Source organism: Harpegnathos saltator, unplaced genomic scaffold (assembly GCF_003227715.2).
Source record: "Harpegnathos saltator strain DR-91 unplaced genomic scaffold, Hsal_v8.6 scaffold406, whole genome shotgun sequence".
NCBI lineage: Eukaryota > Metazoa > Arthropoda > Insecta > Hymenoptera > Formicidae > Harpegnathos > Harpegnathos saltator.
In genome coordinates, this window is record NW_020230213.1 from 103,015 (window position 1) to 129,918 (window position 26,904).

Consider the following 26,904-nt stretch of genomic DNA (forward strand, 5'->3'; position numbering starts at 1 on the left):
CGAGATCTTCGCGCGTACACGAGAAAGATCCTCGAACGTAACGAATGAAGCCGCGGCGGGCTTTCGCGGGACGTGAAGTTCGCAGGAACTCGGCGAAATCTGCCGTTCGATCGATCGCCACGCAAGCACCGTCGAATTTTTATTTCCGGCAAGTAAGTGAAGTGCATCGAGTGCATACATCTTGCCGTACCAATCGCCGCATCGCGCGGCGCAATTCGTCTTGCGCGAATTCGAACGTCACTCGTGGGGGAACGCGACGAAGATTTATCCGCCACTCACCGTAATTACCGGCCGTTCTTTTCCGCCGTTCGTCAAGGTTTGGCGAGTGCACTCTATGCCCTCCTCTCTCTCTCTCCCTCCCTCCCTCCCTCCCTCCCCCTCTACCCCACGTTTCTCTCTCGCTCGTGCGACCGGGTGAAAAGACGGAAGAAAGTCAGCGATTCAGTGACCCAAAATTACGACGGGTATAGGTACACATCGGCGCACGCGGCCGATGCGCCTGTAATAAACGCCCACGAGGCAATTGTCTTCGGAGAATCGCCGGGAGATCTCTTCCCGTGCGCGGATAATCGAGTGCACGACCAGCCGTGTCGTGATGATAATCGGCCATGTCGATGTGTGTACCCACTTTGCGCGCGATCTCTCCTCGCCTCGCCGCGCGCGGACAATCCGCCACGTCGCGGCCGCGTGCGTTTCCACGCGTAGGGCTTTCCGCCTTTCCTTTCTCTCTCTCTCTCTCTCTCTCTCTCCCCTCTCTCTCTCTCTCTCTCTCTCCCCCTCTCTCTCTCTCTCTCTCTCTCTCTCTTTCTCTCTCTCTCTCTCTTGTCGCATCTTTACACGCCTCCATAATGGGCCAGGAGACTCGGTTTCGTGGCCAAAAGTCGGCAAACCCATTAAAATGTACAAAAATAAATTGTAATTATGCTTATACATGGCTTTTTTATACATGGTTGCTGATTCCAATTTTAAAATCAAAATTTCAAAATTCCAAATGGCGAATCCAATACGGCGAAAGATTATTTAAAAAACATTATTGGGTATACTCTAAACGTAGCATATAAGGGTTTTTGAGGATACTAATTATGAATCTGTATTAAATATTGCAATATCCAAAAAATAGTTAATCCAATATGGCGGACGATTATTTCGACTTTGCTGAAATAAAAATTTTTAAATTCAACATGGGAGATTCAGTATTATTATTATTATTATCATTATTATTAATTTGCAAAATTGTCTATAAACAATGTAAACAATAATAAATGTATGTGAGGACTACATCTATGTCTGATGATTTTGAAAGCAACTCAAGAATTTCTCGTTTGCTGAATTTCATTTTCTTAGAATAAAGTAAAAAATGGTAAATTGACATATATGTATTACAATAACACAAAAGAAATGATGAAATATAAAACATGAATTAGTTAGTTGTAAGTGTCCTATTGTAATCCTCTCCCTACAAGACTCACGTAAAAGAGAATATGAGCTTAAGATATCTTGAGATGTGACATCGCACTGCGATGAATGAATTCAAAATCGGCTTCAAAAAACTTCGAAACACTATTTTTATCAGTTCGGAAACAAATTTGACAAAATCTCGAATTCTCGATAGCTTTTAGGATTCTCTATCTTCATTTATCATGTATTCAAGTAAGTAATTCAAGTAAGTATTCAAGTAAGTAATTCAAGTAAGTGCAACTTATGGTATCAAATATGATTTCTCTCTGGCATTGTAATCAAAAGGTGCAAAAAGACGCATATTCAAGTTATAGTGTATATCCTTAAGAGCAATTTGACGTATCATATGGTTGATTTCAGAGTGGAAGCTCAAAGAAAGGTTTCATTTGAAATTGAACAAATGTACTACAAAATTCGAAACTATTAGTTTTATCAGATGAAACAAAGTCAATGTACCATGAAGAACTTCATGTATTGATAAAAATAACCTTATTTATTCAATTTAAAAATATAAATGTACTGCTATAACATCTGATAAGATAAGATTCACAGCAAAGGGTGTACGAAAGTCATAGAACGTTTAAATTTGCAAACATGGTTTTTTACATTCACGTTCTTCCACAAGCAATACCAATTAACATAAAGAAACAATATTTCAGCATTTAGTGTAGGAAAGTATATATAAATATATAATATCACATATGTTTGATTTCATGTAAATTCAAGAAATTGAATTTTGGCCAACCGCAGTGGACTTCTGGCCTCCCGAATGAAAAATCACTCGTACCATTTTGTTTCCGCTCGCGTCGATTCTCATAGCGGATCTTTCCGCGAATCCCAAGTATGCGGCACGGATGATTCGCGGAATGGATGAACTCCGGATTTTTAGCGCCGTACGTCCGCGTACGTCTCGCTATCACTGCGACGAGAACCGCTTTCCGATTGAGATTCCCAGAATGACTCGAACGATTGCACGACATGTGGGTTAATCTGCCTGTGCATGATATCGAGTGGATGACGATCGATGAAAATGCTCGTTGCGTCGCTCGGCGCGCGCCGCGCCGCGGCGCGTTACGTCGCGCTGATGCACTCGCAATTTGTAATGTTAATCTCGTGGGCGCGGTACGCGAGAAGCCCGGCGCTTCGTGATCGGAAAGTGTGTCACAACTAAATCTTCCGTTCGACTTAACAGAACAACGACGACGACGACGACGACGACGACGGCGACGGCGACGGCCAATCGAGCGGCACCGCCGCCGATCGAAATCGGCGTGGACTACGCGTCGTCTCGCGACGGCGCGTCGAATTCCTGTATTCGGCGCTGTCCGGATGAGAAATCGGTCAGATTCGCGGCTGCATACCTCCGCGTGCCTATCGTGGCGCCTCGAAAAGTGTCAATCAACTTACGCGTTCATTATACCAATTCGTCCGCGGGCATGAGAGGCTTCTCACCGCGGCGATCGTTATCGCTCGGTGAGCGTATGATCAACGTCGAACGAAAGCGCTCCACTCTCTCGCCGGACTCTGAGAAATGTTCCATTTCGCGCTCTGGAAGGGAGATATATGATTCTCAGCCCTTCAAAGAATTCTCGACCGAGAGCGATAGTCGGAAGAGTTCTTATGAGCGAGGCATTTTCATGCGCTGCGTCTTCTGTTGAAGTAAATATATTAGGGGTATGCAAAAGGTTCCATCGTTTTCAAGGCAAAGTTTTTTACTGATATTACGTATTATAAATGACATAGTATATATCTTTAATCGAAATATTTTCCGGTATCATCTGCTACTTTTGGCCATCTTTCAGGCAAAAGATGGGTACCACGATAAGAGAAAAGTCTTTGCTCTCGGAATGAATAAAATTATCGATGAACTGTTGCATTTCTTCAACATTGCGAAATCGTTTACCGGAAAGATTGTGCTACGTAGAACGAAATAAGTGAAAATCCGATAGGGCAATATCTGGAGAATATGCCGGGTAGGACTTTCCATTGCAATTCCATTAAAGTTTCCCGGGTCGTCAATGCAACATGGGGCCTGGCATTGTCGCGCAGAAGAATCACTTTCTTGTGCTTTGTCGGAAAATATGACCGTTTATCGCTCAATTGCTCATTCAACTGCTTCAATTGTCGACTGTATAATTTCGCGGTGATAGTCCGAGATGGTTTTAACAGCTCATAATACAGCATTCCTTGCATGTTCCACCAGATGCGCAGAAGGACTTTATGACCACGGATATTTCGTTTTGGCTGCGACGTAGAGAATATTCTTTTTTGAATTGATTGAATTGGATTGTCATAATAAATCCACTTTTCGTCTCCGATCATAATCCGGTACAAAAAAGACTCGTGTTTGTGTCTATTGAGCAGCGAAAGACAAATGGTGACTCGGCTGGCAATAGCGATCTCGGATAATTCATGGGGAACCCATTTTCCTTCCTCCAGATTTTTCTCCATCTCACGCAAGCATCGAATTATAGTGCTCTGATTAATATGCAACCTTTCCGCAAGTTCGCACACTCGAATCTTTCTGCAATAACGATTCCAAGTCATTCGAACTCATCTCGTGCGGTCGCCTGGCACGCTCCTTGTCTTTCAAGTCAAAATCGCCATTTTTAACTCTTTGAGGCATAGTGGTAAGTATACTTACCTATTTATTCTCACATTTTCATATAATATTTCATATTTGAAGAATTCTTGTCGGGTTTCTTAGCTTTTTTAGCGTTTTTTAGCTTCTTATATGATATGGGAACATACATGAAAGGTTGAAAAGTGTTTTGCATAAATTGTCCATTTATTATAAATAAACAAAGTGTGAAAAATATTCATTTTTACAGAAAAAAGTCATTTTCCACGAACTATGAATAAATTTTTTACTCAAATCAAGATCAAGAAGAAGAGAGTTTTTTGGGTCGCTGATTACGAATCTGAAGTCCAAATTTCAAAATTAATTTTCCAAGATGGCGGATTTAAGATGGCGGATCATAGAATTTTTATTAAATTAGCTAAAATTGTACTCTGGTTAGTTTTTGAGGTTGCTGATTACGAATCTGTGGTTCAAATTCCAAAATTAATTTTCCAAGATGGCAGATTCAAAATGGCGGATCATAGAATTTTTATTAAATTAGCTAAAATTGTACTCTGGTTAGTTTTTGAGGTCGCTGATTACGAATCTGAGGCCCACATTCTAAAATTCATTTTCCAAGATGGCGAATTCCAGATTATCGCAATTTTTCATATTTGTGGCCACTATCTTGAATCCGTCATCTTGAACTTTGAAAAACTGATAACGGATTCATAATCAGCGACTCCAAAAACCCCACAGTACCCATTGTCACCGAAATTATCGTGATTTTTCATTTTTACGTCCGCCATGTTAAATCCGCCATCTTGAATTTCGAAAATCTGATAACCGATTCGTCATCAGCGATCCCAGAATCCCTTATATATAAATTTTCATGTGATTCGGATTTTCTGAGAAATACGTGCCTCAAAGGGTTAAAGCGCCAAAACCGTTCACGACATGAATTTTCATCTATCGTTCCTTCATCATAAGTTCCGCAAACGATTCTTATTGCTTCGGCAGCTGTTTTGCGTTGATGAAATAAGAAAATCATACAATAACGAATATGCGTCTTATCGTCTTCCATCTTCATACGAATTAAAAATGTTTATGTTAATGAATATGACTTATTATGCATCAGTTTCTATGCAAGTTGACTAATACTGACATAATCTAACAAAAATGCGTCGCAACTTTCATGTAAATAATTCACAGTCTATAACGTGAACGATGGAAACTTTTGCACACCCCTAATATAATGATGTGTGCCAAAGCTGCTATTGGCAACAAACGAGGAATTATTCTGAGATATAAGTCGATTTATTTGTTAATTAATTATTTATTAATAACGAGACGTCGATGCTCATATCGAAAGGCTCAAGGATGTCATGGTATGTTATCATTACGTACATTGTAACAAGGAAAGTAAAGATGTAAGTGACTTTTTGTGCCTTACACGGCGTCCATTTGCCTTCCATTAGACGTAGAAAGCTGAGATTGCGATTGTGCGAGGAATACGACGTGTACGATCGGGTCCCCGAACGCAAACGTTACTCGTCGAACTCCGAGAAACGCCTCGTTTCATATCTGAACGAAAGATAGAACTGCTAACAAAGTAATCGTACGTTAACATTAGAAATTGTCATAATAAAAGAAGAAGATACAGACGATTCCTTCTATCTCATAGAGTTCATCTATTTAAGTAGAGTAAACTAAGATTGCAATTATGTGAGGAATGCGGAGTGTATGATCGACCAATAAAGACGAAAGCATCGCTCGTCGAGCTCCGAGAAATTTCCTATTTCGTACTCGAACGAGCATGCGCGGGAGGATGCAATCGTACGTGATTATTGCTGATCGCAGCGAGAAGAGAGAAGAACGTCAGCGACCTCTCGTACTCTGCCGTAGTCGTAACTCACATTCGAAGGAAAAACATGACCGCCAACCGCGCGTTTACGTCACAAAACACAAACTGCAGCAAGAGAGAGAGAGAGAGAGAGAGAGAGAGAGAGAGAGAGAGAGAGAGAGAGAGAGAGAGAGCGATCACTTTTCGCGGCTCACAGCGACGATGCGTAAGCAATTCGGATCGCGACGACGCTTGGAGAGAACTAGATTGCTCGCGTTTCGCTGTTGCTGAAATGTAAATCGTTCTTAGGCAATCGCGAGAAGGCATGTATTAGTTTCACATTACTTTACATTTCATCACGGAGAAAGGAACGGTAACACACGCGTAATTGCGAGTCGCGCGCGCGGCCCGTCGCTGTTCGCACGGATATCACGGCGATTCTTTGCTCGCGCTTTATCGCGAGCGCCGCGAATCCACGGCGGAAGCGCGAGATGCTGAGGCTGAGGCCGCACAGTTCCAGCCGCAGCGGCATGCGTCGCGGACTAGGCGGACTACGCTCGTAAATACGCGCATCCGCGCGCGCGCGCGCGCGCCGCGCCTCGCGGTAATCCGAGGACGAGCCATAGCCGTGGAATCCGCGAGATTAGAGCTTAATCGCGAGAGTCTAATTGCTCTCTCCCGAGGCTACGGTAACTGTTCCAGGCTGGTACGTTGTGTGCCAAGAATACCGGATCTTCGTACGTACGCGCGTACTCCACAAGCGCGCGCCTCGGGAGAAAGTCCTTTGCGCGATATCCATGTTACAGTTTGGCGAAGAGCGCCTCGCGGCGTCCCGCAGTCCGTAGGACGCACGAGCGACGCTCGATCTCGATCCGTGCGGCGTAGTTATTAGGGGCTTGAATTAATTTTGATCGTATTTTGTCAATTTTTTAATTTTGTTTTTAAAGAATTAAATATCAAATCAAGTGGTTAAATTAATCAAAATATTTTCTGTCGTTAACTCTGACTTTTTCTCATCTTTCTGGCAACATAGCGATTTCGCGATGATAGAACGATCTGTCTTTCGAAGCAATCCAATTAGACACTTATTTTTGCACATCCTCGTAATTATTGAAGTCTACATCTGCCAAAGCGTGTTGCATCGGTCGGAGTAGATGGTAATCAGATGATGCTAGGTCCGAAGAGTAACGCTGGGTGCGGAAGGATTCTCCATTCGAGTTCAAACAATGTTTATTTAACCCTTTAAGGCATAGTGGTAAGTAACATATCACTCAATAAGTTCGTAGGATGACACATAAATGGCGCTACTATTGAGAAATCCATATGATTTGTAGGAAGTACTAACCTTCAAATGATACGTGTCAAAATTTCGTGACAATCGGACGTTTAGTTCTCAAGTTACAGTGGTTTTAGTGACGTACGACGTCGATTCGTTTTAGCAAGGCTTCAGTTTCGGCAATCACTTCTTCATTGGAGCCAAATCTCTTTCCCTGGAGCTTTCCCTGCCGATTTGACTCTGAAGTGTAGTGATGGATCCATGTTTCATCCATTGTCACATACCGCATCAAAAAATCCTTTTTATTGCGCTGAAACAGCTCCAAACAGCCCGCTGAATCGTCGACGAGTTGCTAAAAAGAGTCGACGTCGTGCGTCACTAAAACTACTGTAACTTGTGAACTAAACGTCCGATTGTCATGAAATTTTGACACGTATCATTTGAAGATTAATACTTCCTAAAAATCATATGGATTTGTCAATAGTAGCGCCATTTATATGTTATCCTACGAACTTATTGAGTGATGTGTTTTACTTACCACCTATTTATTCTCACGTTTCCATGAAATATTTCATATTTCAGGAATTCTCGTCGGGATTTTTGTGTTTTTTAGCTTCTTATATGATATGGGAACATACATGAAAGGTTGAAAAGTGTTTTGCATAAATTGTCCATTTATTATAAATAAACAAAGTGTGAAAAATATTCATTTTTACAGAAAAAAGTCATTTTCCACGAACTATGAATGAATTTTTTACTCAAATCAAGATCTGAGAGTTTTTTGGGTCGCTGATTACGAATCTGAAGTCCAAATTCCAAAATTAATTTTCCAAGATGGCGGATTCAAGATGGCGGATCATAGAATTTTTATTAAATTAGCTAAAATTGTACTCTGGTTAGTTTTTGAGGTCGCTGATTACGAATCTGTGGTCCAAATTCCAAAATTAATTTTCCAAGATGGCGGATTCCAGATTATCGCAATTTTTCATATTTGTGGCCGCCATCTTGAATCCGCCATCTTGAATTTTGAAAATCTGATAACGAATTCGTAATCAACGACCCTACAAATACCCGTATATAAATTTTCATGTGATTCGGATTTTCTGAAAAATACGTGCCTCAAAGGGTTAACGATTGAAGCAACATGTGGACGAGCATTATCGTGCAAAGGAATCACTTTGCGTCTATTACTAGCTATCGCTGGTCTCTCGTTTGCATCAACTCATCATTCAATTTATTCAATTGTTGCTGGTATCACTCCCCCATAACTGTTTTATTCGGTTTTAGAAACTTATAATACATCACACCTTCCATATCTCACCAAATAGCACCAAAGAGCATTGCTTTGTGACCGTGAATGTTCCGTTTTGATGTTGATGTTGATGATTGTCCTGGATCGACCCATGATTTTTCCGCTTTGGATTATCAAAATAAATCCACTTTTCATCTCCAGTTACAATTCGCCACGAAAAACTCTTTTTTTCTGTCTGGTAAACAAAGACATGGCGATATTTAAGCAATTTGTAATGGCACTTTCATTCAATTCATGTGGAACCCATTTGCCTTCCTTTTGAATTTTTCTCATGGTGTGTAGGCGTTTAGAAATTGATTGATTTATCAACGTTGAGTTGTTCAGCCAATTGTTTTTCCGTTTGAGCGGTGATGTTTCCATTCAATAAAGCTTGCAACTCAAAATCTTCGAATTCTTTTGGTTGACCAGTACGTTCTTCAGCCAATTGTTTTTCCGTTTGAGCGGTGATGTTTCCATTCAATAAAGCTTGCAACTCAGAATCTTCGAATTCTTTTGGTTGACCAGTACGTTCTTTGTCACTTAAATCAAAATCACCACTTTTGAATCGTTGAAACCAAAAGTTACAGTTGGAATACGATGGAGTTTGATCACCATAAGTTGTAACAAGCATTTCATGAGTTCAGTTCAGTTGCCGATTTTTTCAAATGAAACAAAGAACTAATGAATGTCGAAAATGCAATTTTGTACGATCGATTTTACACGCGTATAAACAATGAAACTATCAGTAACAACGATGCGCAAACTGTCATATGTCATAGAGAAGTGTCAAATCTTTCAGTGTTGGCAGATTTCAACATTCGTACTCACCATTAACTTGTTACTAAAGTAGAGATGTGCGAACTATTCGAATTCGAATCCGGATCGAATTGAATCTAATGTAATTCGATTCGATTCGAAACCGAATCCCTATGATTCAAATCCGAATAATACCGAATAGGAATCAGAAATACATTATCGTATGCGTGCATCAGCTACAAAACGGATCATCTGGGCCTGTATGTTTAGAATTAACTTAACTTGTAATTAACTTAACTTATAATTAATAACTTAATTATAAATTACTTTAAATATTTAAATATATATTTTACTTTGAGATGATATTACAATATCAATATTCCTTTTCATATGAAAATCTTCCATCATTATTTGTATGTTTAATAGTCATATTAAATTTTTTAATGATTCGATTCGATTTCACTCGATCCGATTCGAATTCGAAGTGAAATTTCACAGATTCGATTCGATTCGACATAAAGATTCTTTATTCGCACATTTCTATACTAAAGCCATCTCTATTGCTAGGAACCAGATCTAATTCAACCTCCTAAGATTCTCATCGGAAATCGAGACACGCGAATGATGAATAAAATGCGCGTGAGAACCGGCGTGGTTTGCCGGCCGGTTAGCGGGATGCCGCGTGTTAGCGGGATACGCTAAGGTAGCCCGGATCGCGGAATGCATCTCGGCAGTGTCTCTCGCGAGAAGTGCCATTGCAAATCGTTTGAATATCGCCATGTCTTTGCAGACAGAGAAAAAGAGATCTTTTGTGGCGAATTATAACTGGAGATGAAAAGTGGATTTATTTTGATAATCCAAAGCGAGAAAAATCATAGCTTGATCCAGGACAACCATCGAGGAATACAGAGCGCACTACCGGTCGGAGCACTCGGAAGAAAATCGTCTTCGTGACACGAAGCGCTTACCGCGATAATACAGGGACAACGTCTGCGCGCGGATCGTGTGATGAAATGCGCAGCGTCATTTACAGCATCACTACAACGCTATTTGTCAAAGTCACCCGGGAGATACGGTTACGCAGATAATCGCTAGGATGACCCACTTGAGCCCCATCAAATTCTGCCGGCGAACGCCCCCTCTCCTTCGAGATTGTGGAATTGATCACTTCTCTTCCGAGCGAGCTGCATTGTTTCGTAGATGGAACGTCGGATAACGTCGAAGTAATGCAGAGCGTGCGCTTGAATGTCTTCGAAATCATCCCGGTGTTCGCGCGATGATCTTCTCCTTCGATCGGCGAGATCGCCGCGATCTACGACCGCGCACTGTGCGCACTGTCTGCTGAAATGAAGTTTTCAATCAAATAAGATGCAGCGCCGAGAAACGCCATATCGAAGGAATTCGCGAAACGTTCGCTCTAGTATGAACTCATGCGTCATACTTGTCGATAGTTGACTTGTCCGTTATCAGTGCCATGCGTGTTCGATCTTCCGCCTCTCGTTATGCACATGCCTCTCCTTAGATCGCGGGTTTGTGATTTTTCGGCTCGACCCGCTTCTGTTCCTGCGAGGCCTGCAGTTAACAATCGTAATTTTGTCATCTTCTTTTTCAACTGACAAAAACTCATGCTACCTCGCTTCGCTGCGGCGGCTAAAGTGCTGCAACGAACGAACATATACCATATATAGTATAGGACTCCCCGAAGAGTCGCTGGATTTCTTTGCCGCTCGGACTTTATCGTAAAACGGGTCGTTTAATTATAACCAAACGCAACTCGCTAATTTCAACTTTAATTTTAATCATAGCCGAGTGCGGAACTGGTTAATTCTTTTCTAGCAAAAAACTCATCTCCCGATCGTCTCAACATGTTTTTTAACATGCGCGTCGATCGAAGGGGCACTCGGTCGGAATGGAATTCCTTCGTTATGGAGATCTTTCCTTTCTTTGGTCAAGCTATTGCAACGAGTCCACTTATGTAGGTATCTAGACAACAAAGCAAGATCCGTGTGAAAGCCGAGCGGCGTTCTCCTGAATGGTCGCTGACGTCAGAGCGCTCGAGGAAAAATTGCGCAATTTCACCATCTCGGCCGACGCGGAATTTGTTCGTGCAGCTTTCTTCCGGAATTGGATCCGCTCGAGGGGACGGAACGAGAGAGCGAGCGCGCGAGCGAGCGAGTGAGCGAGAGAGACAGAGAGAGAGAGAGACAGAGAGAGAGAGAGAGAGAGAGAGAGAGAGAGGGAGAGGGAGAGAGAGAACGAGGGTGGAATGACGATGATTCGTCCCGTGAAACACGCGTCGCGCATTTTTCCACCTCGAGACTTTCAGCTAACACGCATTAATCGGTCACTTAATCGGCAGTACGATCAGCGAAACAGCTGCGTCGTAAGAAGGCGTAGACGAAGAAAAGAAGTTGCAATATTTTCGTCGACATACTTTGGCATGTATTTTTCGAAAGACCCCCCCTGATGGGGAAGACGAGAAACGTTGAAAATCGATGTCAGTTCGTCGGGAAGGAAACGACGGGCGACGCAAGAAGATCGCGCACCGTTTTACAATGGCATTTTTCGCGGCGATTCTCTTATTATTAGTATATTCGCATATTGATTGCCGTCGTCGTCGCTGGGTGACATTTTGCCGCCGAGAGTCAGCGTCGAGAGTACATACACAGATGAGTTTCCTTGACCCGAATAATCAGGATTCACGAGAAGCTGCTTAACGTACTATCATAATAGCCTGTTACATGTAACCATTTCTTCCGTGTGCACGCACCGACGCGCGAACCGCACGACGATCGAGAAGAAACTAGACACTTCATAATGCCGCGCGCGCGCGTCGTAATACGTGTTGACCTTCACCTAGGTGCCTCCGACGATCATTACCGGCGCGAGTGTTACTTTCCTTCCGGTATCCGCGTCTTCGGGATATATTTCTCGGGTTCTCGGCCTGGATCGTCGGTCCCGGATCTCTTCGAAGGAGATCGTCGCCGGAGAGGCGAGATTACAGCATCGTTCCTCTGTAATTCCAGTCTTCAGTCCTGCGAAGGCAAAGGTCGCGCCCTGTCGAAAGTTTCCCTCGAGTCGATTCTTACCGTCCACGTTGCACTTCGAGGAGTGTAAAGAGAGAAGTGGAAGGAGACCTGGAAATTCCCAAAGCTCGGCTCGGTCGACCCGAGGACTGAAGCAGCGACCATCGGGATCGTTAGAAAGGCAGGGATACTTAGGATGCCCGGAGAGAGTGGACGATCATCGGTCTCGAAGTCTTCGAACATGAATAACCGAATACTTGCTTCTTAATCTTCGCAGAAACGCACGGCGGGTTGCCTGTGATATATAATTCCCATTAGCGTTGGAGTGTCTTCCCGTGCGGAGATTTACGGCTTTCTCACCACGCTTTAAATCTGAAATAAGAATGTGGGAAACACCGGCTTCGCTCGCACAATATTCTACGTCTAATTTCTGGATTAATTAATACGACTTTTCATCGTATTGTTCACGACCGAGCGCGAGCAGAAGGTCCGAGGTTCAAAAAGGTGTCTCGCCGATTAGTCGCGAGACAATCTGCTTATTAACATATGACCTAATTGACGAGTGACCTATTCTTTTTCTCCATCGTTCCAATTCGCGATATATCGAGATTCGCAGAGCGGCGATTTGTAATCGTAGAACATAAAATTACGTACAAAAGGCAAGTGATACGAGAGACAATTATATTGCTATTTCTCGTAGTAATCAACAATTATAATGCATGTGTTTAGTAAGGGTTTTGTAAGAAATGGCACTAATGTCAGTTTTGTCAAAGACATTCCAATCACAGTTATTGTTCCTTAATGCTTTAATATTAATCCATGATATTTAGTCATTTACTAACAATAGACGCAGTAAAAATCGTGTAACCATCTTAAAAAAAATGAAGCTTCCTAAAGAGCATTTCTGACATGGGGTTTTGTTGTTTGACATGGTTTTTGTTTTTTAATCAGAAGAAAACGACGGCTGAAGATCGTAGAATTCTGATAAAAACTTACGGTAATGTTGCTTCATCAATTAAGACATGTGAATATAGTTTAAACGACTCAAAAATCGTGATTTCAATATCAACGACAAAGATCGCTTGGGACAAGCAAAAAGGCTTGAAAATGCAGATTTGCAAGCATTATTGGGCGAAATCCAGCACAATCCACTTCAAAGCTTGTCGGAGCATTAAATGTTGATTGTATAACAGTTATTAAACGTTTGCATGATATGGGAAAGATTCGCAAAGAAGAAAAATGACTTCCACATCAATTATCGGAAAGTGCCATTACGAACCTATTGAATATTTGCATTTCGCTGATCGTCAGACAGAAAATTAAGTTTTTTGTATCGAATTGTTACTGGAGATAAAAAATGGATCTATTTCAATAATCTCCCGAATGAAAAAAATCATGGGTTGATCCAGGCCAACCAGCAACATTCAATTCGAGGCGTAATATGCACGGTTCAAAAGTATTGCTGTGTATTTGGTGGGATCAAGAAGGTATTGCGTACTATGAACCATTAAATCCGAATGAAACTGTCACCGCTGATTGTTATCGACAATAAATTAAAGTGAGCATTGGACCAAAAACGATCACGAATTGCGAGTAAACGACGCGAATAAAATCTTTTTTCACGACAATGCTCGATCTCATGTTGCATTATCAAGCATGAAGTAAACGCTATTAGAGCTGGAATGGAAAGTCTTACCACATCCCGCGTATTCTTTAGACCAGAGCTCGGCAAATTTTACAACTTTCGACCGATTTTCGGAAGCTACGCCTTCTATCTCACCTTACCGCGCGGCGGATCCAGCAACTGACGGTCGCGGCTCGCGACCTCAAGACCGTTGAAATCATAAGGCGCATCTGTGTGGTTTAAAAAAGAAACGCGTCGGCAATAGTACCTCATGGGTGATGAGGGAACCTATTATGTTACCTTCTAATTATAAGAGTATAAGAAAAAAATAATATATATACTTATACAAGTATTATATATATTTGTACATATTTGTACGAAATATTATACATATATTATATAACTATTATACAATATCGTATTGTATCGATAGGATAGAATAGAAGGAGCGCATTGTCAACGTTAACACGTTATTCTATCTTTATCGCTCATTACATGTACAAAGGTTGAATGACGCGTTAGCGCTAATCGACGCGCTCCCCGAACGCATCTTAGTAGGTACCACATAGATGCACCTTATGATCTCGACGGTCCTGAAGTCGCAAGCCGCGACTGTCAGTTGCTGAATCCGCTGCCCGGTAAGGGGAGATAGGGAAGGCGTAGCTTGCGAAAATCGGTCGAAAGTTGTAAACTTTGCCCAGCTCTGCTTTAGACATTGCTTCATCCGATTATCACTTGTCCCGATCGATGCAATATGCTCTAGAGCAGGGGTTCCCAACCCCGGGGATGCTCGCACCCCCTTGGGGTGCAAAAAAACATTTTTGGGAGTGCGAGGAAAAGTGATTGTAATTAATGATAATTAAGATAAATTCTAGAATAATACGGAATTTTTACCATCAAATTAAAAAAAATGTTATTAAATTTTTATATTTTTTATGTATCTGTACATATATATTCATTACGTATCACGATGCAAAGTTTGATACCATAGATAATAGTTTTATATTAAAATGATAGTTAATTTCTATAAAACAATACTATGTAATAATAAATTATTATAAATTAACTTCTTACTTTAAAACCCTAACAACTATTTTTTATCATAAAACATACGAATCATTTTTTTATAGGGGGTCCGAAGGTTCATTAATAAATTTTTAGGGGTGTGAAATACAGAAAAGGATGGAAAACCCTGCTCTAGAGGATACATATTATTTTATAACTTGGAACAAGTGCGAAAATTTGTTGAAAATTGGGTCAACTGCAAAGAAGAATCTTTTTATTGTCGCGGAATCCATCTCTTGTTGGAAAGATGGGAAAGAATTATGGAAAACGAAGGGAAATATCTTGATTAAGGTATTCGTTCATATTATCTTGTTTAAGTAAATCAATTTTTGAGACAAGAATCTCTCAAAACCAAATCACTCTCCTAATATTAAGGAGATTAGGAGCCTGCGGGCGCCATTTTGGATCCACACGAGCTTCGAGACGCACCCGTCTGGTCGAATTGGGAAAATTCCGTGAAAAGCGGAATTCTCTCCCATCGGACAAGACGGACGCTTTCTGCAACTCTCCGTCCGCGATTGTGGCGCGTTGCAACGCGGTTCCGGAAGAGAAGAAAGATGCAGGCCCACGCGATAAAGGCGCCGCGCGTTCCCGAGGCCGCCGCGCCGGCGTCGTGACCCTGAAGCGCGGACACCGAGGACTTTCGCTGGCATCCGGCCCGTGCTCGACTTCCGCCGTCGCGCCGATGCAGCCGAGGCAGAATGGACCGTGGTGAAGCAAGCAAGCTACATGATTCAGCCTCGGCCGCGTTGCTCACCCCATGCACGATGCGATGATTAATAAAAAAGAAAGTTGCCACACAATGACGCACGTGTGTCGCCGTAAAGGGACCACGTTAAGCCCCCCGGTCTCTCTTCTCGCGTCGCTCACGTTCGACGGGGGCGAGTCGGAGAGGGGATTCTTTCTCTTTCTCTCTCTCTCTCTCTCCCTCTCTCTCTCTCTCTCTCTCTCTCTCTCTCTCTCTCTCTCTCTCACTGTCTCTCTCTCTTTTCCTTTTTTTTTCCGAACGACGGCACGTAGAATTTCGATTTTTCCGCTAGGCGACACGCGTGTCGGAGTGGCCGAGGGCTTTTTGGTGAAAGCCGGCGGCTTCCGAGAGGGGAGAGTATATAGGCCGCGTATCGTTTCAGATGTGCTCACAACTAACGCACTCGCCAAAGTAGCCGGTGTCTTTCGATTCGTCTGTCAATAATCGTACATCGAGCCGTACACCCTTTCCCCGAGTGGCCGAAAAACGCGGCGGAGCAGAAGAAGAAGCTGGAAAGAGCGAGAGACAAATCTTTACTTCGCCGAGAACGTTTCGGGGCTGGTGCCGACGGTGAAGGAGGTGACGGCGACAGAGAGAAACTCTTGCGCGCTCTATAAGGAAGGACTCGCGGCAGGAAGAAGTCACAAGTGCCAAGTGTGTGTGCCAATAGGATTATATCGAGCTCCCGGCCGAGCCGTGACGAGGCAAAGAGGTTTGTGCTAATCGATATGTGCTAATCGATATGTGACGAGTGCTACAGCATGACCGTAGCTTGTGGTGCGATCACGCGTCGTCGTACGCGAGAAAACTCGCGGCTTCCGGTCGCGTCGTCGTCGTCGTCGTCGTCGTCGTCACCGTCGTCGTCGTCGTCGGGGCATCTCATGTCTCCCACGTTGCCGCTCCACCCTGAAACGCTGCAGCTCTTCCTCGTCACGATGGGCCTTTTTCTCGTGATATTTGCTCGAGAATATTGTATATTCGATTTGAGAGCAAAACGAGATCATATCCATCCTGCGAGCATCACCGGCGATGCTCTCCTTTTTCCTCCCTCTTTCTAAAAGAGAATATTAGACTTCCTTCCCGTCGTCGTAGCGTTAATTGACATACCGCACGCGTGTTTCGGTGCCGTCGTCGGACGCTTTTTTCGTCAACGTTAATGGCAGAAATCAACGAGGTATATGACGACGACGTGTAAATAGCGCTCGTTAAACAGTTAGCCGACGTTTTCCTCCGTTCGTCGCCGAACGTTATACTTCTTTTTCCACTTCCCTGGAACTTGTTGCAGCGCGCGCTCGCGACTATTTAGTTACGACGAGTATCGGAAATATATTTTCTGCGCTTTGCATTTTTCTCCCCCTCGCTGAGGAGACATTCCTGGGGAAAAGAAGTCTCTCTCCCTCGTCGTCGACGACGTCGATTCACGACGACGGACTCTCCTCGTCGTCGTCGATGGCAAACAGCCGCAGAACGCACAAGCGCTTCCTCCTCGGCGGCAGTCTCCTTCCTCTCGCCTTCCCCACTCGCGCGATCTCGCGCGTACACACGCTGAAAAGGCAAAAGGATATGTGGGGTAGCGAGTCAGTGTGTCAGCGTTCTGGCGTCTCTCTTCGGAGGCGCGTCCTTCCTTCTCCGGCTCTATGTCAGGAATAAGGCCGCGCGTAGGTAGAGGGAGATCATCTGTTATGCGACGCGGCAGTCTGCAGAGAGAACAGAACGGATGGAGAGAGAGAGAGAGAGAGAGAGAGAGAGAGAGAGAGAAGCGAGGGAGGGGGGGGGAGAGAAAGAGAGACATCCTTCGCGCATCCGACTCCAGATGGAAATGTCACATTGAATCCGCGATCGGACGTAATCGTGTCCTCTCCAGTGAAATCGATACGCCTCGCGATTAATTTGAATAGCGAGCTCTCTCATCGATTATTCATTCGGGAGCGTTCCTTGAGAAGACGTCCGAGTTGGCGCAATTAACGATAACGAAGTCGATTGGTCGGCGAGATTTTTCGGAAGGATGGCACGAGGCGATTGAACTTTATCCTCTCTGCGGTCCCCCCTTAGTCGTCGCCAAGCGGTCCGTTATGCTTTCTACCGAGTTTCCATCGGTTCCTTTTGTCGCGGCATGATTTTCCGCTTTTCTGGGCGCGATTATGTGATCTCGCGGCGGAGCTCGTTAGTCGTTGAAATTCAACGTCGCGCGATGGTCTCCGCGCGACGCGCGCGCGCTGTTAGAAAGGCCGCCGCGAGTGCAATTTCACGCGCTCAGCAGAACGGATCTGGAAGCCGCTCGGCGACCAACGGAGCAGACGTACATCCATAAAGAGCGGAGATATTGCTGAAAGTTTCGGGCCGTTTCGTGCTCGGGACTCGGGAGTCCCGGTCGCGCCGCAGATCTATCCTGAGACGACGGCGAGTGTAGACTCGACCGCGGAATCTCGCACTGACGAATGGACGATGTTCGCGGTTTCTCATTTCCTTGTTACAACGGTAACGCCCATTGACAAATGGACAAAATCGAGTCGAAATCGGATTAGTTAGTAGTTCGTTCGCGAATCGTCGCTCGGTGTCTCCGATTCTCAGCCTCTGCTGAAGGTAATGACCGAAGAGCCCAGCCAGCCAGGGGCAGCAGAGACTTTTGGAATCTCTCGAAATCTCCTCTGAAAAGTCAAACATTATTTTTTACCATCTTTATTTTTTCATATTCTTTCCTCGTTCTTTCCGTTTGTGCGTTCATATTTCTCGCTTCCGCATTTGTACCTTCTCCTCGAGAGAACAAGCACGAAAGATACAGTCGACCTCGATTTCATACTCCAGTTAACGTCGTAATTTATTTATTTATATCAGATTAGGGTGTATTTCCCGTAACGGTTCGTCCAAATTTCACTGTAATAATCGAGAACTCGAGTGAGGTGAGACATTCGATATATTAAGACACGGACGTCCGCCTTAATGCGCCTTCTCCTATTTTCTCTCGGCGGTGCGGGAGAACGATCGCGGCAAATTATACAGCGTGCGCATATCGCGCGTACAAAAATCTAGTACCGCTATAAATATCTCGATCGCGGCTGCTCGCGCGCGGCTTACTCCGGCGGAGCCTTCCTTCCCATTCGAGTCACTTTCACGGGAGCGCAGAATTTGGCGCACGGCCGTCTCTCATGGTGTTCCGTGTCGCGTCACATTCTTATAGGGTTTCACCTGGCGTGTGTGTCTCGCGGTATAACGGTACCGCTGTTACGTCACGAGCTCGCACCTGTCACGCCTGTCGCGAACAAAGGGTTGCACCATGTCTCGGTAAAAGAAAAATACGGAAGGAGGGCTTTGCCCGTCGGTGGGTATCTGATTACCGCGATAAAAAAAAGAAAGAAAAAAAACGTGAACGGACATCGTATGAGACGTTTTTCTTTTTCTCGCCGCGATGATGTACATATATCGGGCACTCTTGCTTTCTCGGGCAACCTCTGTCGCGATTAGATATACATATTACGGAAAGTACGGTAAACGCGCTACCCAAAAAAAAATATTCTATTTATATAGTGATTTTTCCCACAGTCTCATATTCTAAGCGAAGCCTTTTATAGAAAAAGGATAAGGATCCTCTTTCGATAAAGCGATTAAAGTGAATCATTCATCGAAAATTTGTTAGATATTATTCTTGTTTCAAGATGATTTCCTCTTATATCAATTAATTTTCCTCTTATATGAAGAGGAATATGTTGATTTGAGTGTCGGCTTCTTTCGTTCAGTCATGCTCTGTCTCCAGACATGAACGAAAAATAATCATATGCTTATGGGTCAGAATATTTGGAACGCTTTTTAAAAAAGATATGTGTATTGCCGTAACACTGCTGTAACGAACATAATTTACTCATATTTCGTCAGTTTATAATCTATTGCAAGAAGTTGAATAATATTTTCTTTCTTTTAACTATGTTTCGTACAATTGCTTATGATAAACATTTTTGTAGCTATGAAGTCCATAACAAAACTGGATTGGAAATTTATGTTATGATGATCTTATTTCATTCGTGCCTATTTATTGAGGAGCCAGAAATACTTTTATATATAGGGTGTCCCATTGTAAAATACGTACCTCGATAATTCTTCAACGAAGCATTTTCAGCAAAAATGTTTCGGACAAAAGTTGTATGATTTCAAAGGGACATAAAATAACTATATTATTTTGTTTACAAATGGCACCACTTTCGAGATATTCACTGATCATTACTTTTCTTAAATGGAAATCCCAATTTTTTATTACACCGTCTTTTTCTACTTACAAACTTTCGGAAATCATCAAATTAACAAAAGTCAAGACGCTATTGTATGTAACAATATATTCTTGAGACCAAGTAGAACAAAAAAGTCCAGTATCACTTTTTCTTCCGACAAATAGCGAGACATCGTGAGTTAAATATTGAAAAAGTTATCAAGTTTTTCTTAAATATCTCAAAAAATATTAGGCAAATAAAAAAGAGTTTGAGACAAAAGTTGTTTAAATTAATTGATAGAAAAAGGCGGTATAATAAAATTTGGGGTTTCCATTTAAGAACAGTAATGATCAGTAAATATCTCGAAAGTGGTGCCATTTGTAAACAAAATAATATAATAGTAGTTGTTTTATGTCCCCCTTGAAATCATACAACTTTTGTCCGAAACATTCTTGCTGAAAATGCTTCATTGAAGAATTATCAAGATGCGTTTTTTTAAATAGGACACCCTGTATACATATATTACTTTTCGCTATACATAATAATTTTTTCAAATTAACTAGTACAACCAGTAAGAATAAAGTACAGTAAGAATAAATAATAATCCTATTAAAAAAAGATTAAGTAACCTGCGTGTAAGAGGAAATTTCTATTAAAATCAATAGGATTTGCATTATACATATAATATATAATCCCTCTAATTTTAAAATTAATGTGCTTATAATATTTTCCTCTTAATCTTAGAGGAAGCCATATATAAGAATATCTTAGAGGAGGCCATATATAAGAATAAAATCCTTTAAAATTTAGATGATTCCGCTTGTTCTGAAATTACTTTTTTTTTGGATGCATACAATGGCAGAATTTTCAGTCATTCAGAAACTATTTTCTTTTATCAATAGCTACGAAATTAATAATGAACTCTGCCTTTTTATTTCTGGCATTTCGTCAATTTCGCTTCTACGTTTTAAACGACCAACTTATCTCGGATTTTCCATTTCTCCTCTCTCCCGTTATTTTTGCTCGATTCAGCCGGTGCCGGATTAGTTGTAATCAATTTGTCCTCCGTTTTATTTAAGAGCGCCGAAGAATGATGAAACGAAAATTAATATCAGGTTAAATCGGTAATTTAATAGGCGAATGTGAAATTGATAAAGTACATGAAATTAAAAGGAGGGACTTATTATTAGTCATATATTGAATTCATCACAGTTGGTTTAATTGAGGATTAACGTTCTGGAAGCTAGCACACGCGTCAATTATACACGAAACGTTCGGTGGTTCTGTTATACGAAATTGAAGAGCCATTGACACGAATTGGAATTTACACAATGGTTTTTGAGAGGCACCGGCTCTGGCGAAGCATTCGACGCTTGTGAAAATGGAGGAGGTTTAATCTTGTTCTTGACTCGTTTTGACGTGATTGCATAATCAGCCGTCTGAGTCAGTCAAAGAAAAGCAGCGATAATTACGTGCTCGTTGATAAGAAAGCAGGTCACGTTTTATTTTATCGCTTCCCCATGCTCTTCGTACGGTGAGCGCTCCGAGCGTTTATATGTTACCTTTGCTTTTCCCTCCAGTTTTACACTTTGTCATTTTGTTACGGATAATCATGATAGAAACTGCATATGATAGAAACCTGTCGTGTGCACCAATAAATCCATATGTCCAGACACATAACATGTTAATTACGGTCTCAGATTACATGACCTGCTGTAACCCGATAAAATTGCACGGTAGGAACTGTTACAAATTCGCGAAATTCATCGCTGATTTTGCATTATAAGTTCGTCAGTGTGACGCATTGCTTTCCGAGACCGAAAAATTAATCAAACTTGGATTCCACAAGTCTACGAGCCACCGTTTTCATACAGCGCATTGTTAAACAGATTTCTCACGCGTGCATTTTAAACTTTACATATATAGGTGTCTCTTTTTCTCTTTCTCTCTTTCTTCCCCTGTATATGTGTGTGTGTACGTGACGTCAGATTTTTTAAGTATTTCTCAGACTGTCGCGTAGAATGGACTCTCGAAAGTCAAGTGCCGTGTATGTATGTGTATATGTGTGTATGCGTATGTAAATGGTGAGTACATACAAAGCCGGATTTGATAGCGCGCCTAAGTAGGCAGTCTTCGCCTTTCCTCGGCAGAGACTGTCGTCATTGAGTGATTTGGGTCTCCGGAACGAGATTCTTGAGGTCCGGCCCGTTTGGAATAGAGGTAGTCCTGCCTCGCCTGGATCGCTTCGAGATTTTCGACAGGACATCATGCCAATAATTAATTTTCGAGGACGCTTTCTCCTAATAGCCCGCCTTTCTATCGACGCGTCTTTTTGGGACATCAGTGAGCCCGCATAGATTTTCGTTTCCTTGTTTACGATATCCGCGATAATTGCGTCCCGATAACTTGCGAAAAGCGCAGGACATTTAATGTTCAAGAAATTCATTTGAAAAAATGACGCGTTGAAACAATGTCGCTGAAATTACAGTCATAATACGCCGATATTTATCTTGAGATAAATTGAGATGTCAAAATTGAAATAAATTTGAAGGTAAAAATAAATAAAAAAAAAACTAATTCCGGTACCTTCCTTGACTTTCGAGTCCCGATTGCAAAAATCGATTATTGTGACATCTCCTCATCATCGGGACGAAATGTTATACCTGCATCCCGGCACAAGTGACGATTCAGCGCGACGTCGTTTCGCTGGCGAAATAATCGCCGTTAAATTAACGCTCACGTTTCACGTTCGCGAGGACGCGGAAATACAAAATCCCGCTGCAATCGCATAAATATGTACCCGGGCGTGCTCGCTCGTCTATGAAATGCTCCCGCGAAGTCGTCTCTCTGATTGGGCTTTTCAGTCGAGAAAATTCAAGTAGAAGAACATAATTGCTTGATCGGATTTGGCGCGGAGCCGTGCGCGGCGTTAAGACCCGGCGGGGCGGAACTATTGCCCGCAAACAGACGCGCGGCGGTGGCTGCGGAGGAGACGCCGCCGCCGCGCCGGCGAAATTCGCGAGCCGTCGCGTCGCGACTAAATCCACGAGGAAGCGTCGCGCGGCGACCGGCTGAAAACCGCCTGCGGATTCCTTCTCGTTTTTCCCTCATTTCCCGTCGTCTGTTTTGTGGCAGCGTCGGCGCGCACTTACGACGGAGCTTTTAATACGGCGCATTCGGTGTAGCTACTTGGGCCACGCCAATCGACAAGCGCGCACAAAAGACACCTTTGCACCTTTCGCGCGTTGCTAGCGGCGGAGATGAAAGGCCGAGCGAGGCTGGAAAAAAACAAAGAAAAGAAAAAAATTGGCGCGCGAGAGAGAGAGAGAGTACCGGGCGAGAAAATTCGATGAATAAAGGCTATCTAACGGCGAGGTTCTCTCGGCTAAAAAGAGGAGAGTAAAGGATATAAATGGAAAAGAGAGAGAGAGAGAGAGAGAGGGAGGGAAGGGAGGGAAAGAGAGTTCAGCGCGGTTAATTCCGGAAGGGAATTTCAGAATATCGATTCGCCGTCGAGTGGATCGTTTGCGAAACACATTGCCGGGCGCCGTTGAAACAACGTCATTAGGCTGCACAATTCATCGGCCGCAAATTTCACGAGCGCGCGTTCGAATGTGCGGCGGTTACGCCAATATTAATTTCATCCTTCGACCGGGCTCAAATTAGAGCGTATTCACGTACTGGTGATATCGGTCTCGCCGACGGCGAGTGCATCGCGCGGCGCGCTGCTAAGTAGATTACACGCGGAACATCTTTCGCTTTGCGGCGTGACGCTCGACGATTTGATTCTCGCGAGAAGCGAGAAACGAGAAGAGCGGAGAAGAGTCTCGCGGTTTTCGACGCACGCGAGGATTTGTTTATTCACGCGGCGGAAAACGTTCGCGCCACAGCAGCTTCGGATTTCCGCGCGAGATGCGAAGACGTCCGGCGGATAACAGCGAGGAGCGAGGAGGAGCAAGAGGCGGTGGAGGGGAAGAAGAAGAAGGAGAAAAAAAAGGAAGGAAGAAAAGAATATACACGGCGAAAGAGAACGTTCACTCGCACTTTCGCGCATTATCTACCGTTCGTCGTTATCCCCTTGCGCACACCGACTACCATAAGCCATTTCCGGATGGACGAGTTAGCCATCACCCATGCGGGTGAGAAATCCAGGTCAGCCCATTGCTGTCGGTTAGCTTTCGAGTCTCGTTCTTATCGGTCGCGGCATTACGCAAATGCGGGCGAATGTAGAGCGCGAAGATTTCGAGAACTGAAACCGAAAGTCTGCGAAACGACGCGCATTTCTTCCTGGCGTCTCGAAACGGGGCCACGTAGATAAATGGATTTACGGGGATGTTCTATCGGAACTCATCCGCGAGACACGCACGTCCTCAACGACACCAGGCAAAGGTTAATCAGCTCAGCAGCGCTGTTTCATAGGAAAAGATGGCGGGGCGGCAGCTGGTGAAGCAAAAACGTGCAGCGTCAGTGAGTGACCGGGAAGATATTATGAAGGAATATTAAATATACATAGTTGAGACTGTAAAATATATTTGAAGCTTCGGGGCATTTTCTTTCGAGTAACGACATTTCGAAATGTTCTGATCTTTTCTTGGAACGTGGAGAACTCACGAAAGCACGTGCGACTGAATGAGTACAAAACTAGTCCTATCGACTTGGAAGCATCTCGAGCAACATTTTCTCCAAATACAGACATTCGCATTCTTTATCAGCGCACTTGCCTGACGATGTTTCACTAATTTTTCGGGGGATGCCTTCGAAGGCGAGAGGCTACAGGGGCGCTCGCAGCGCAAATCGCGACAAATAATCCTTTTACGAGGAGCGGTCCCGGAGAGATAAAGTCGCGGAATCTTCCGTATTCCGCGCGAGCCCCGCGAAATTTCGTGCATCGCTCGCGCACTCGGCTCTTCCACTCTCGGCGGCGGGGGCGGGCAGGGAGACGACTCGCGAAATTGGACTCAGGAAAGATCAGCGGAGTTGTTGTACATCGTGACTCAATTCTCAAGCGGAGCGTCCCCATTTTGGCCACTGCAATTCTCCCCGCGCGATTTTTTGAAATTGGAGCCAGTTCGACGTTCGCAGCGTAACGCGGCGCACCGCCTCTGGTTTCCATCGGGATCGCGACGCGATTCCGTGTTATTCGAGTCACGAGTCGCGTCTCTCTCCGAGTCGAGTGTGTATCCCGGTGTCTCTTTCTCTTTTCCTCGTCGCTCATATGACGGATCGCGCTATCCGGGGACTCCGTCGTCCCGCTCCCTATCGGGGCAGCTGATTGACGCGGAGAGGAATTTTCCGCGTCACACCGCGACCGCGGAAAGCCGACGGCGATGTAAATTATCGCTCGCATCAGGCATTTGGACCTCTCTATGTTACGACGCGACGCGCGTAACTCTGCAGCTCTTCTGCTCAGAGAGTGAATTTGATGCGCGAGAAATGCGCGTACGAATTTTATGCATTGTAGCATAGAACGCTTCTTTCGAGAAACCTAACCTGATGTAATCGGGTTCTAGTTTGATCTCCCCGAAATCCATGCAAGTTAGAAGCGTAATGTTTCAGATACTCGACTCTCGGCAGGAAAGTTAAAGTTTTCCCTCCTTTCTCTGATCTTTGCTTTCACCCCAAACAAAGTAATTTCAGAACAAGCGGAGCCATTTAAATTTTATAGGATTTTATTTTTATATATCCTCAAGAAGATTCTTTAGATTAAGAGGAAAATATTAAACACGTTACTCTTAAAGTTAGAGAGATTATATGTTATATTATGTATAATGCAAATCTTATTGATTTTAATATAAGTTTCCTCTTATACACAGATTGTTTAATCTTTTTTTAAGAGGATTATTATTTATTCCTATTGCACTTTATTCTTACTGGTTGTACTAGATAATTTGAAAAAATTATTATAATGTGCAGCAGAAAGCAATATATATATATATATATATATGTGTAGATGTATTTCTGGCTCCAGTTCTACAATAAGTAGATACGAATGAAAGATCATCATAACAAATAAATTCCCAATCAGTAGAGATGTGTGAACTATTCGAATTCGAATCGAATCGAATCGAATCCGAATAATTCGAAAATTTCGAATCGCAAAGATTCGAATACGAATCAAATACATTAGGATTTGCGCGCATCAGCTACAAATCTGGGCCTGTGTGTATGTTCGAACTCTTAACTTGCAATTAACTTAACTTATAATTAATAAGTTAATTATAAATTACTTTAAATATTTAAATATATATTTTACTTTAAGATGATATTACAATATCAATATTTCCTTTGATATTAAAATCTTTCATCATTATTTGCATGTTTAATAGTCATGTTAAATTGTTTAATGATTCGATTCGATTTCATTCAATTCGACTCGAATTCGAATGAAATTTCATAGATTCGATTTGATTCGATTCGACATAAAAATTCTTGATTCGCACATCTCTACCAATCAGTTTTGTTATAGACTTCACAGTTTCACAAAGATGTCTATCATAACCAATTGTATGAGACATAGTTAAAAGAAAGAATATATCATTCAACCTCTTGCAGTAGATTATACACTATATTTGACTAAATATACATAGGTAATATATCTTCGTTATATGTTGCAGCAACACACATACTTTTTTTAAAAAGCATTCCACATATTTTAACCCACAACCACATATGGTTATTTTTTCGTTCATGTCTGCAGGTAGAGCATGACTAAACAAAAGAAGCCGACATTCGAATCAACATATTCCTCTTCATATAAGAGGAAAATTAATTGATATAAGAAGAAATCCTCTTGAGATAAGAGAAAAACAGTTAGAAAAATAAATCTAATAAATTTTAGATGAATGTTTCATTTTAATCGCTTTATCGAAAGAAGAATTTTCTTTTACTGTAAAAGACTTTGCTTAGAATATGAGACAATGGGAAAAATCACTTTACAAATAGAATACTTCTTTTTGGGTGTTACGTTGGAGTTTTATTTGCTTGATATTTTAGTCTGTTGAGAATACGACTGCTGTAAAAATAGGATTCTCGATTTGATAGCTCAAAAGCGCAGCGAC

The 26,904-nt window shown here is 42.8% G+C and overlaps 2 protein-coding genes across 2 annotated transcripts in view; one reads left to right on the forward strand and one right to left on the reverse strand.

The window, feature by feature from the left end:
- Nt5c (5' nucleotidase C) overlaps window positions 1-26,904 on the reverse strand; it is a 106,274-nt gene that overhangs the window by 74,654 nt on the left and 4,716 nt on the right. The window lies entirely within an intron of this gene.
- The window catches only part of dyl (transmembrane protein dusky-like), a 41,191-nt gene continuing 30,345 nt past the window's right edge, over window positions 16,059-26,904 (forward strand). The window contains exon 1 of the mRNA XM_011147291.3: window positions 16,059-16,359. The gene's annotated coding sequence lies outside the window, so the exon portion shown is untranslated. The remainder of the gene's footprint in view (window positions 16,360-26,904) is intronic.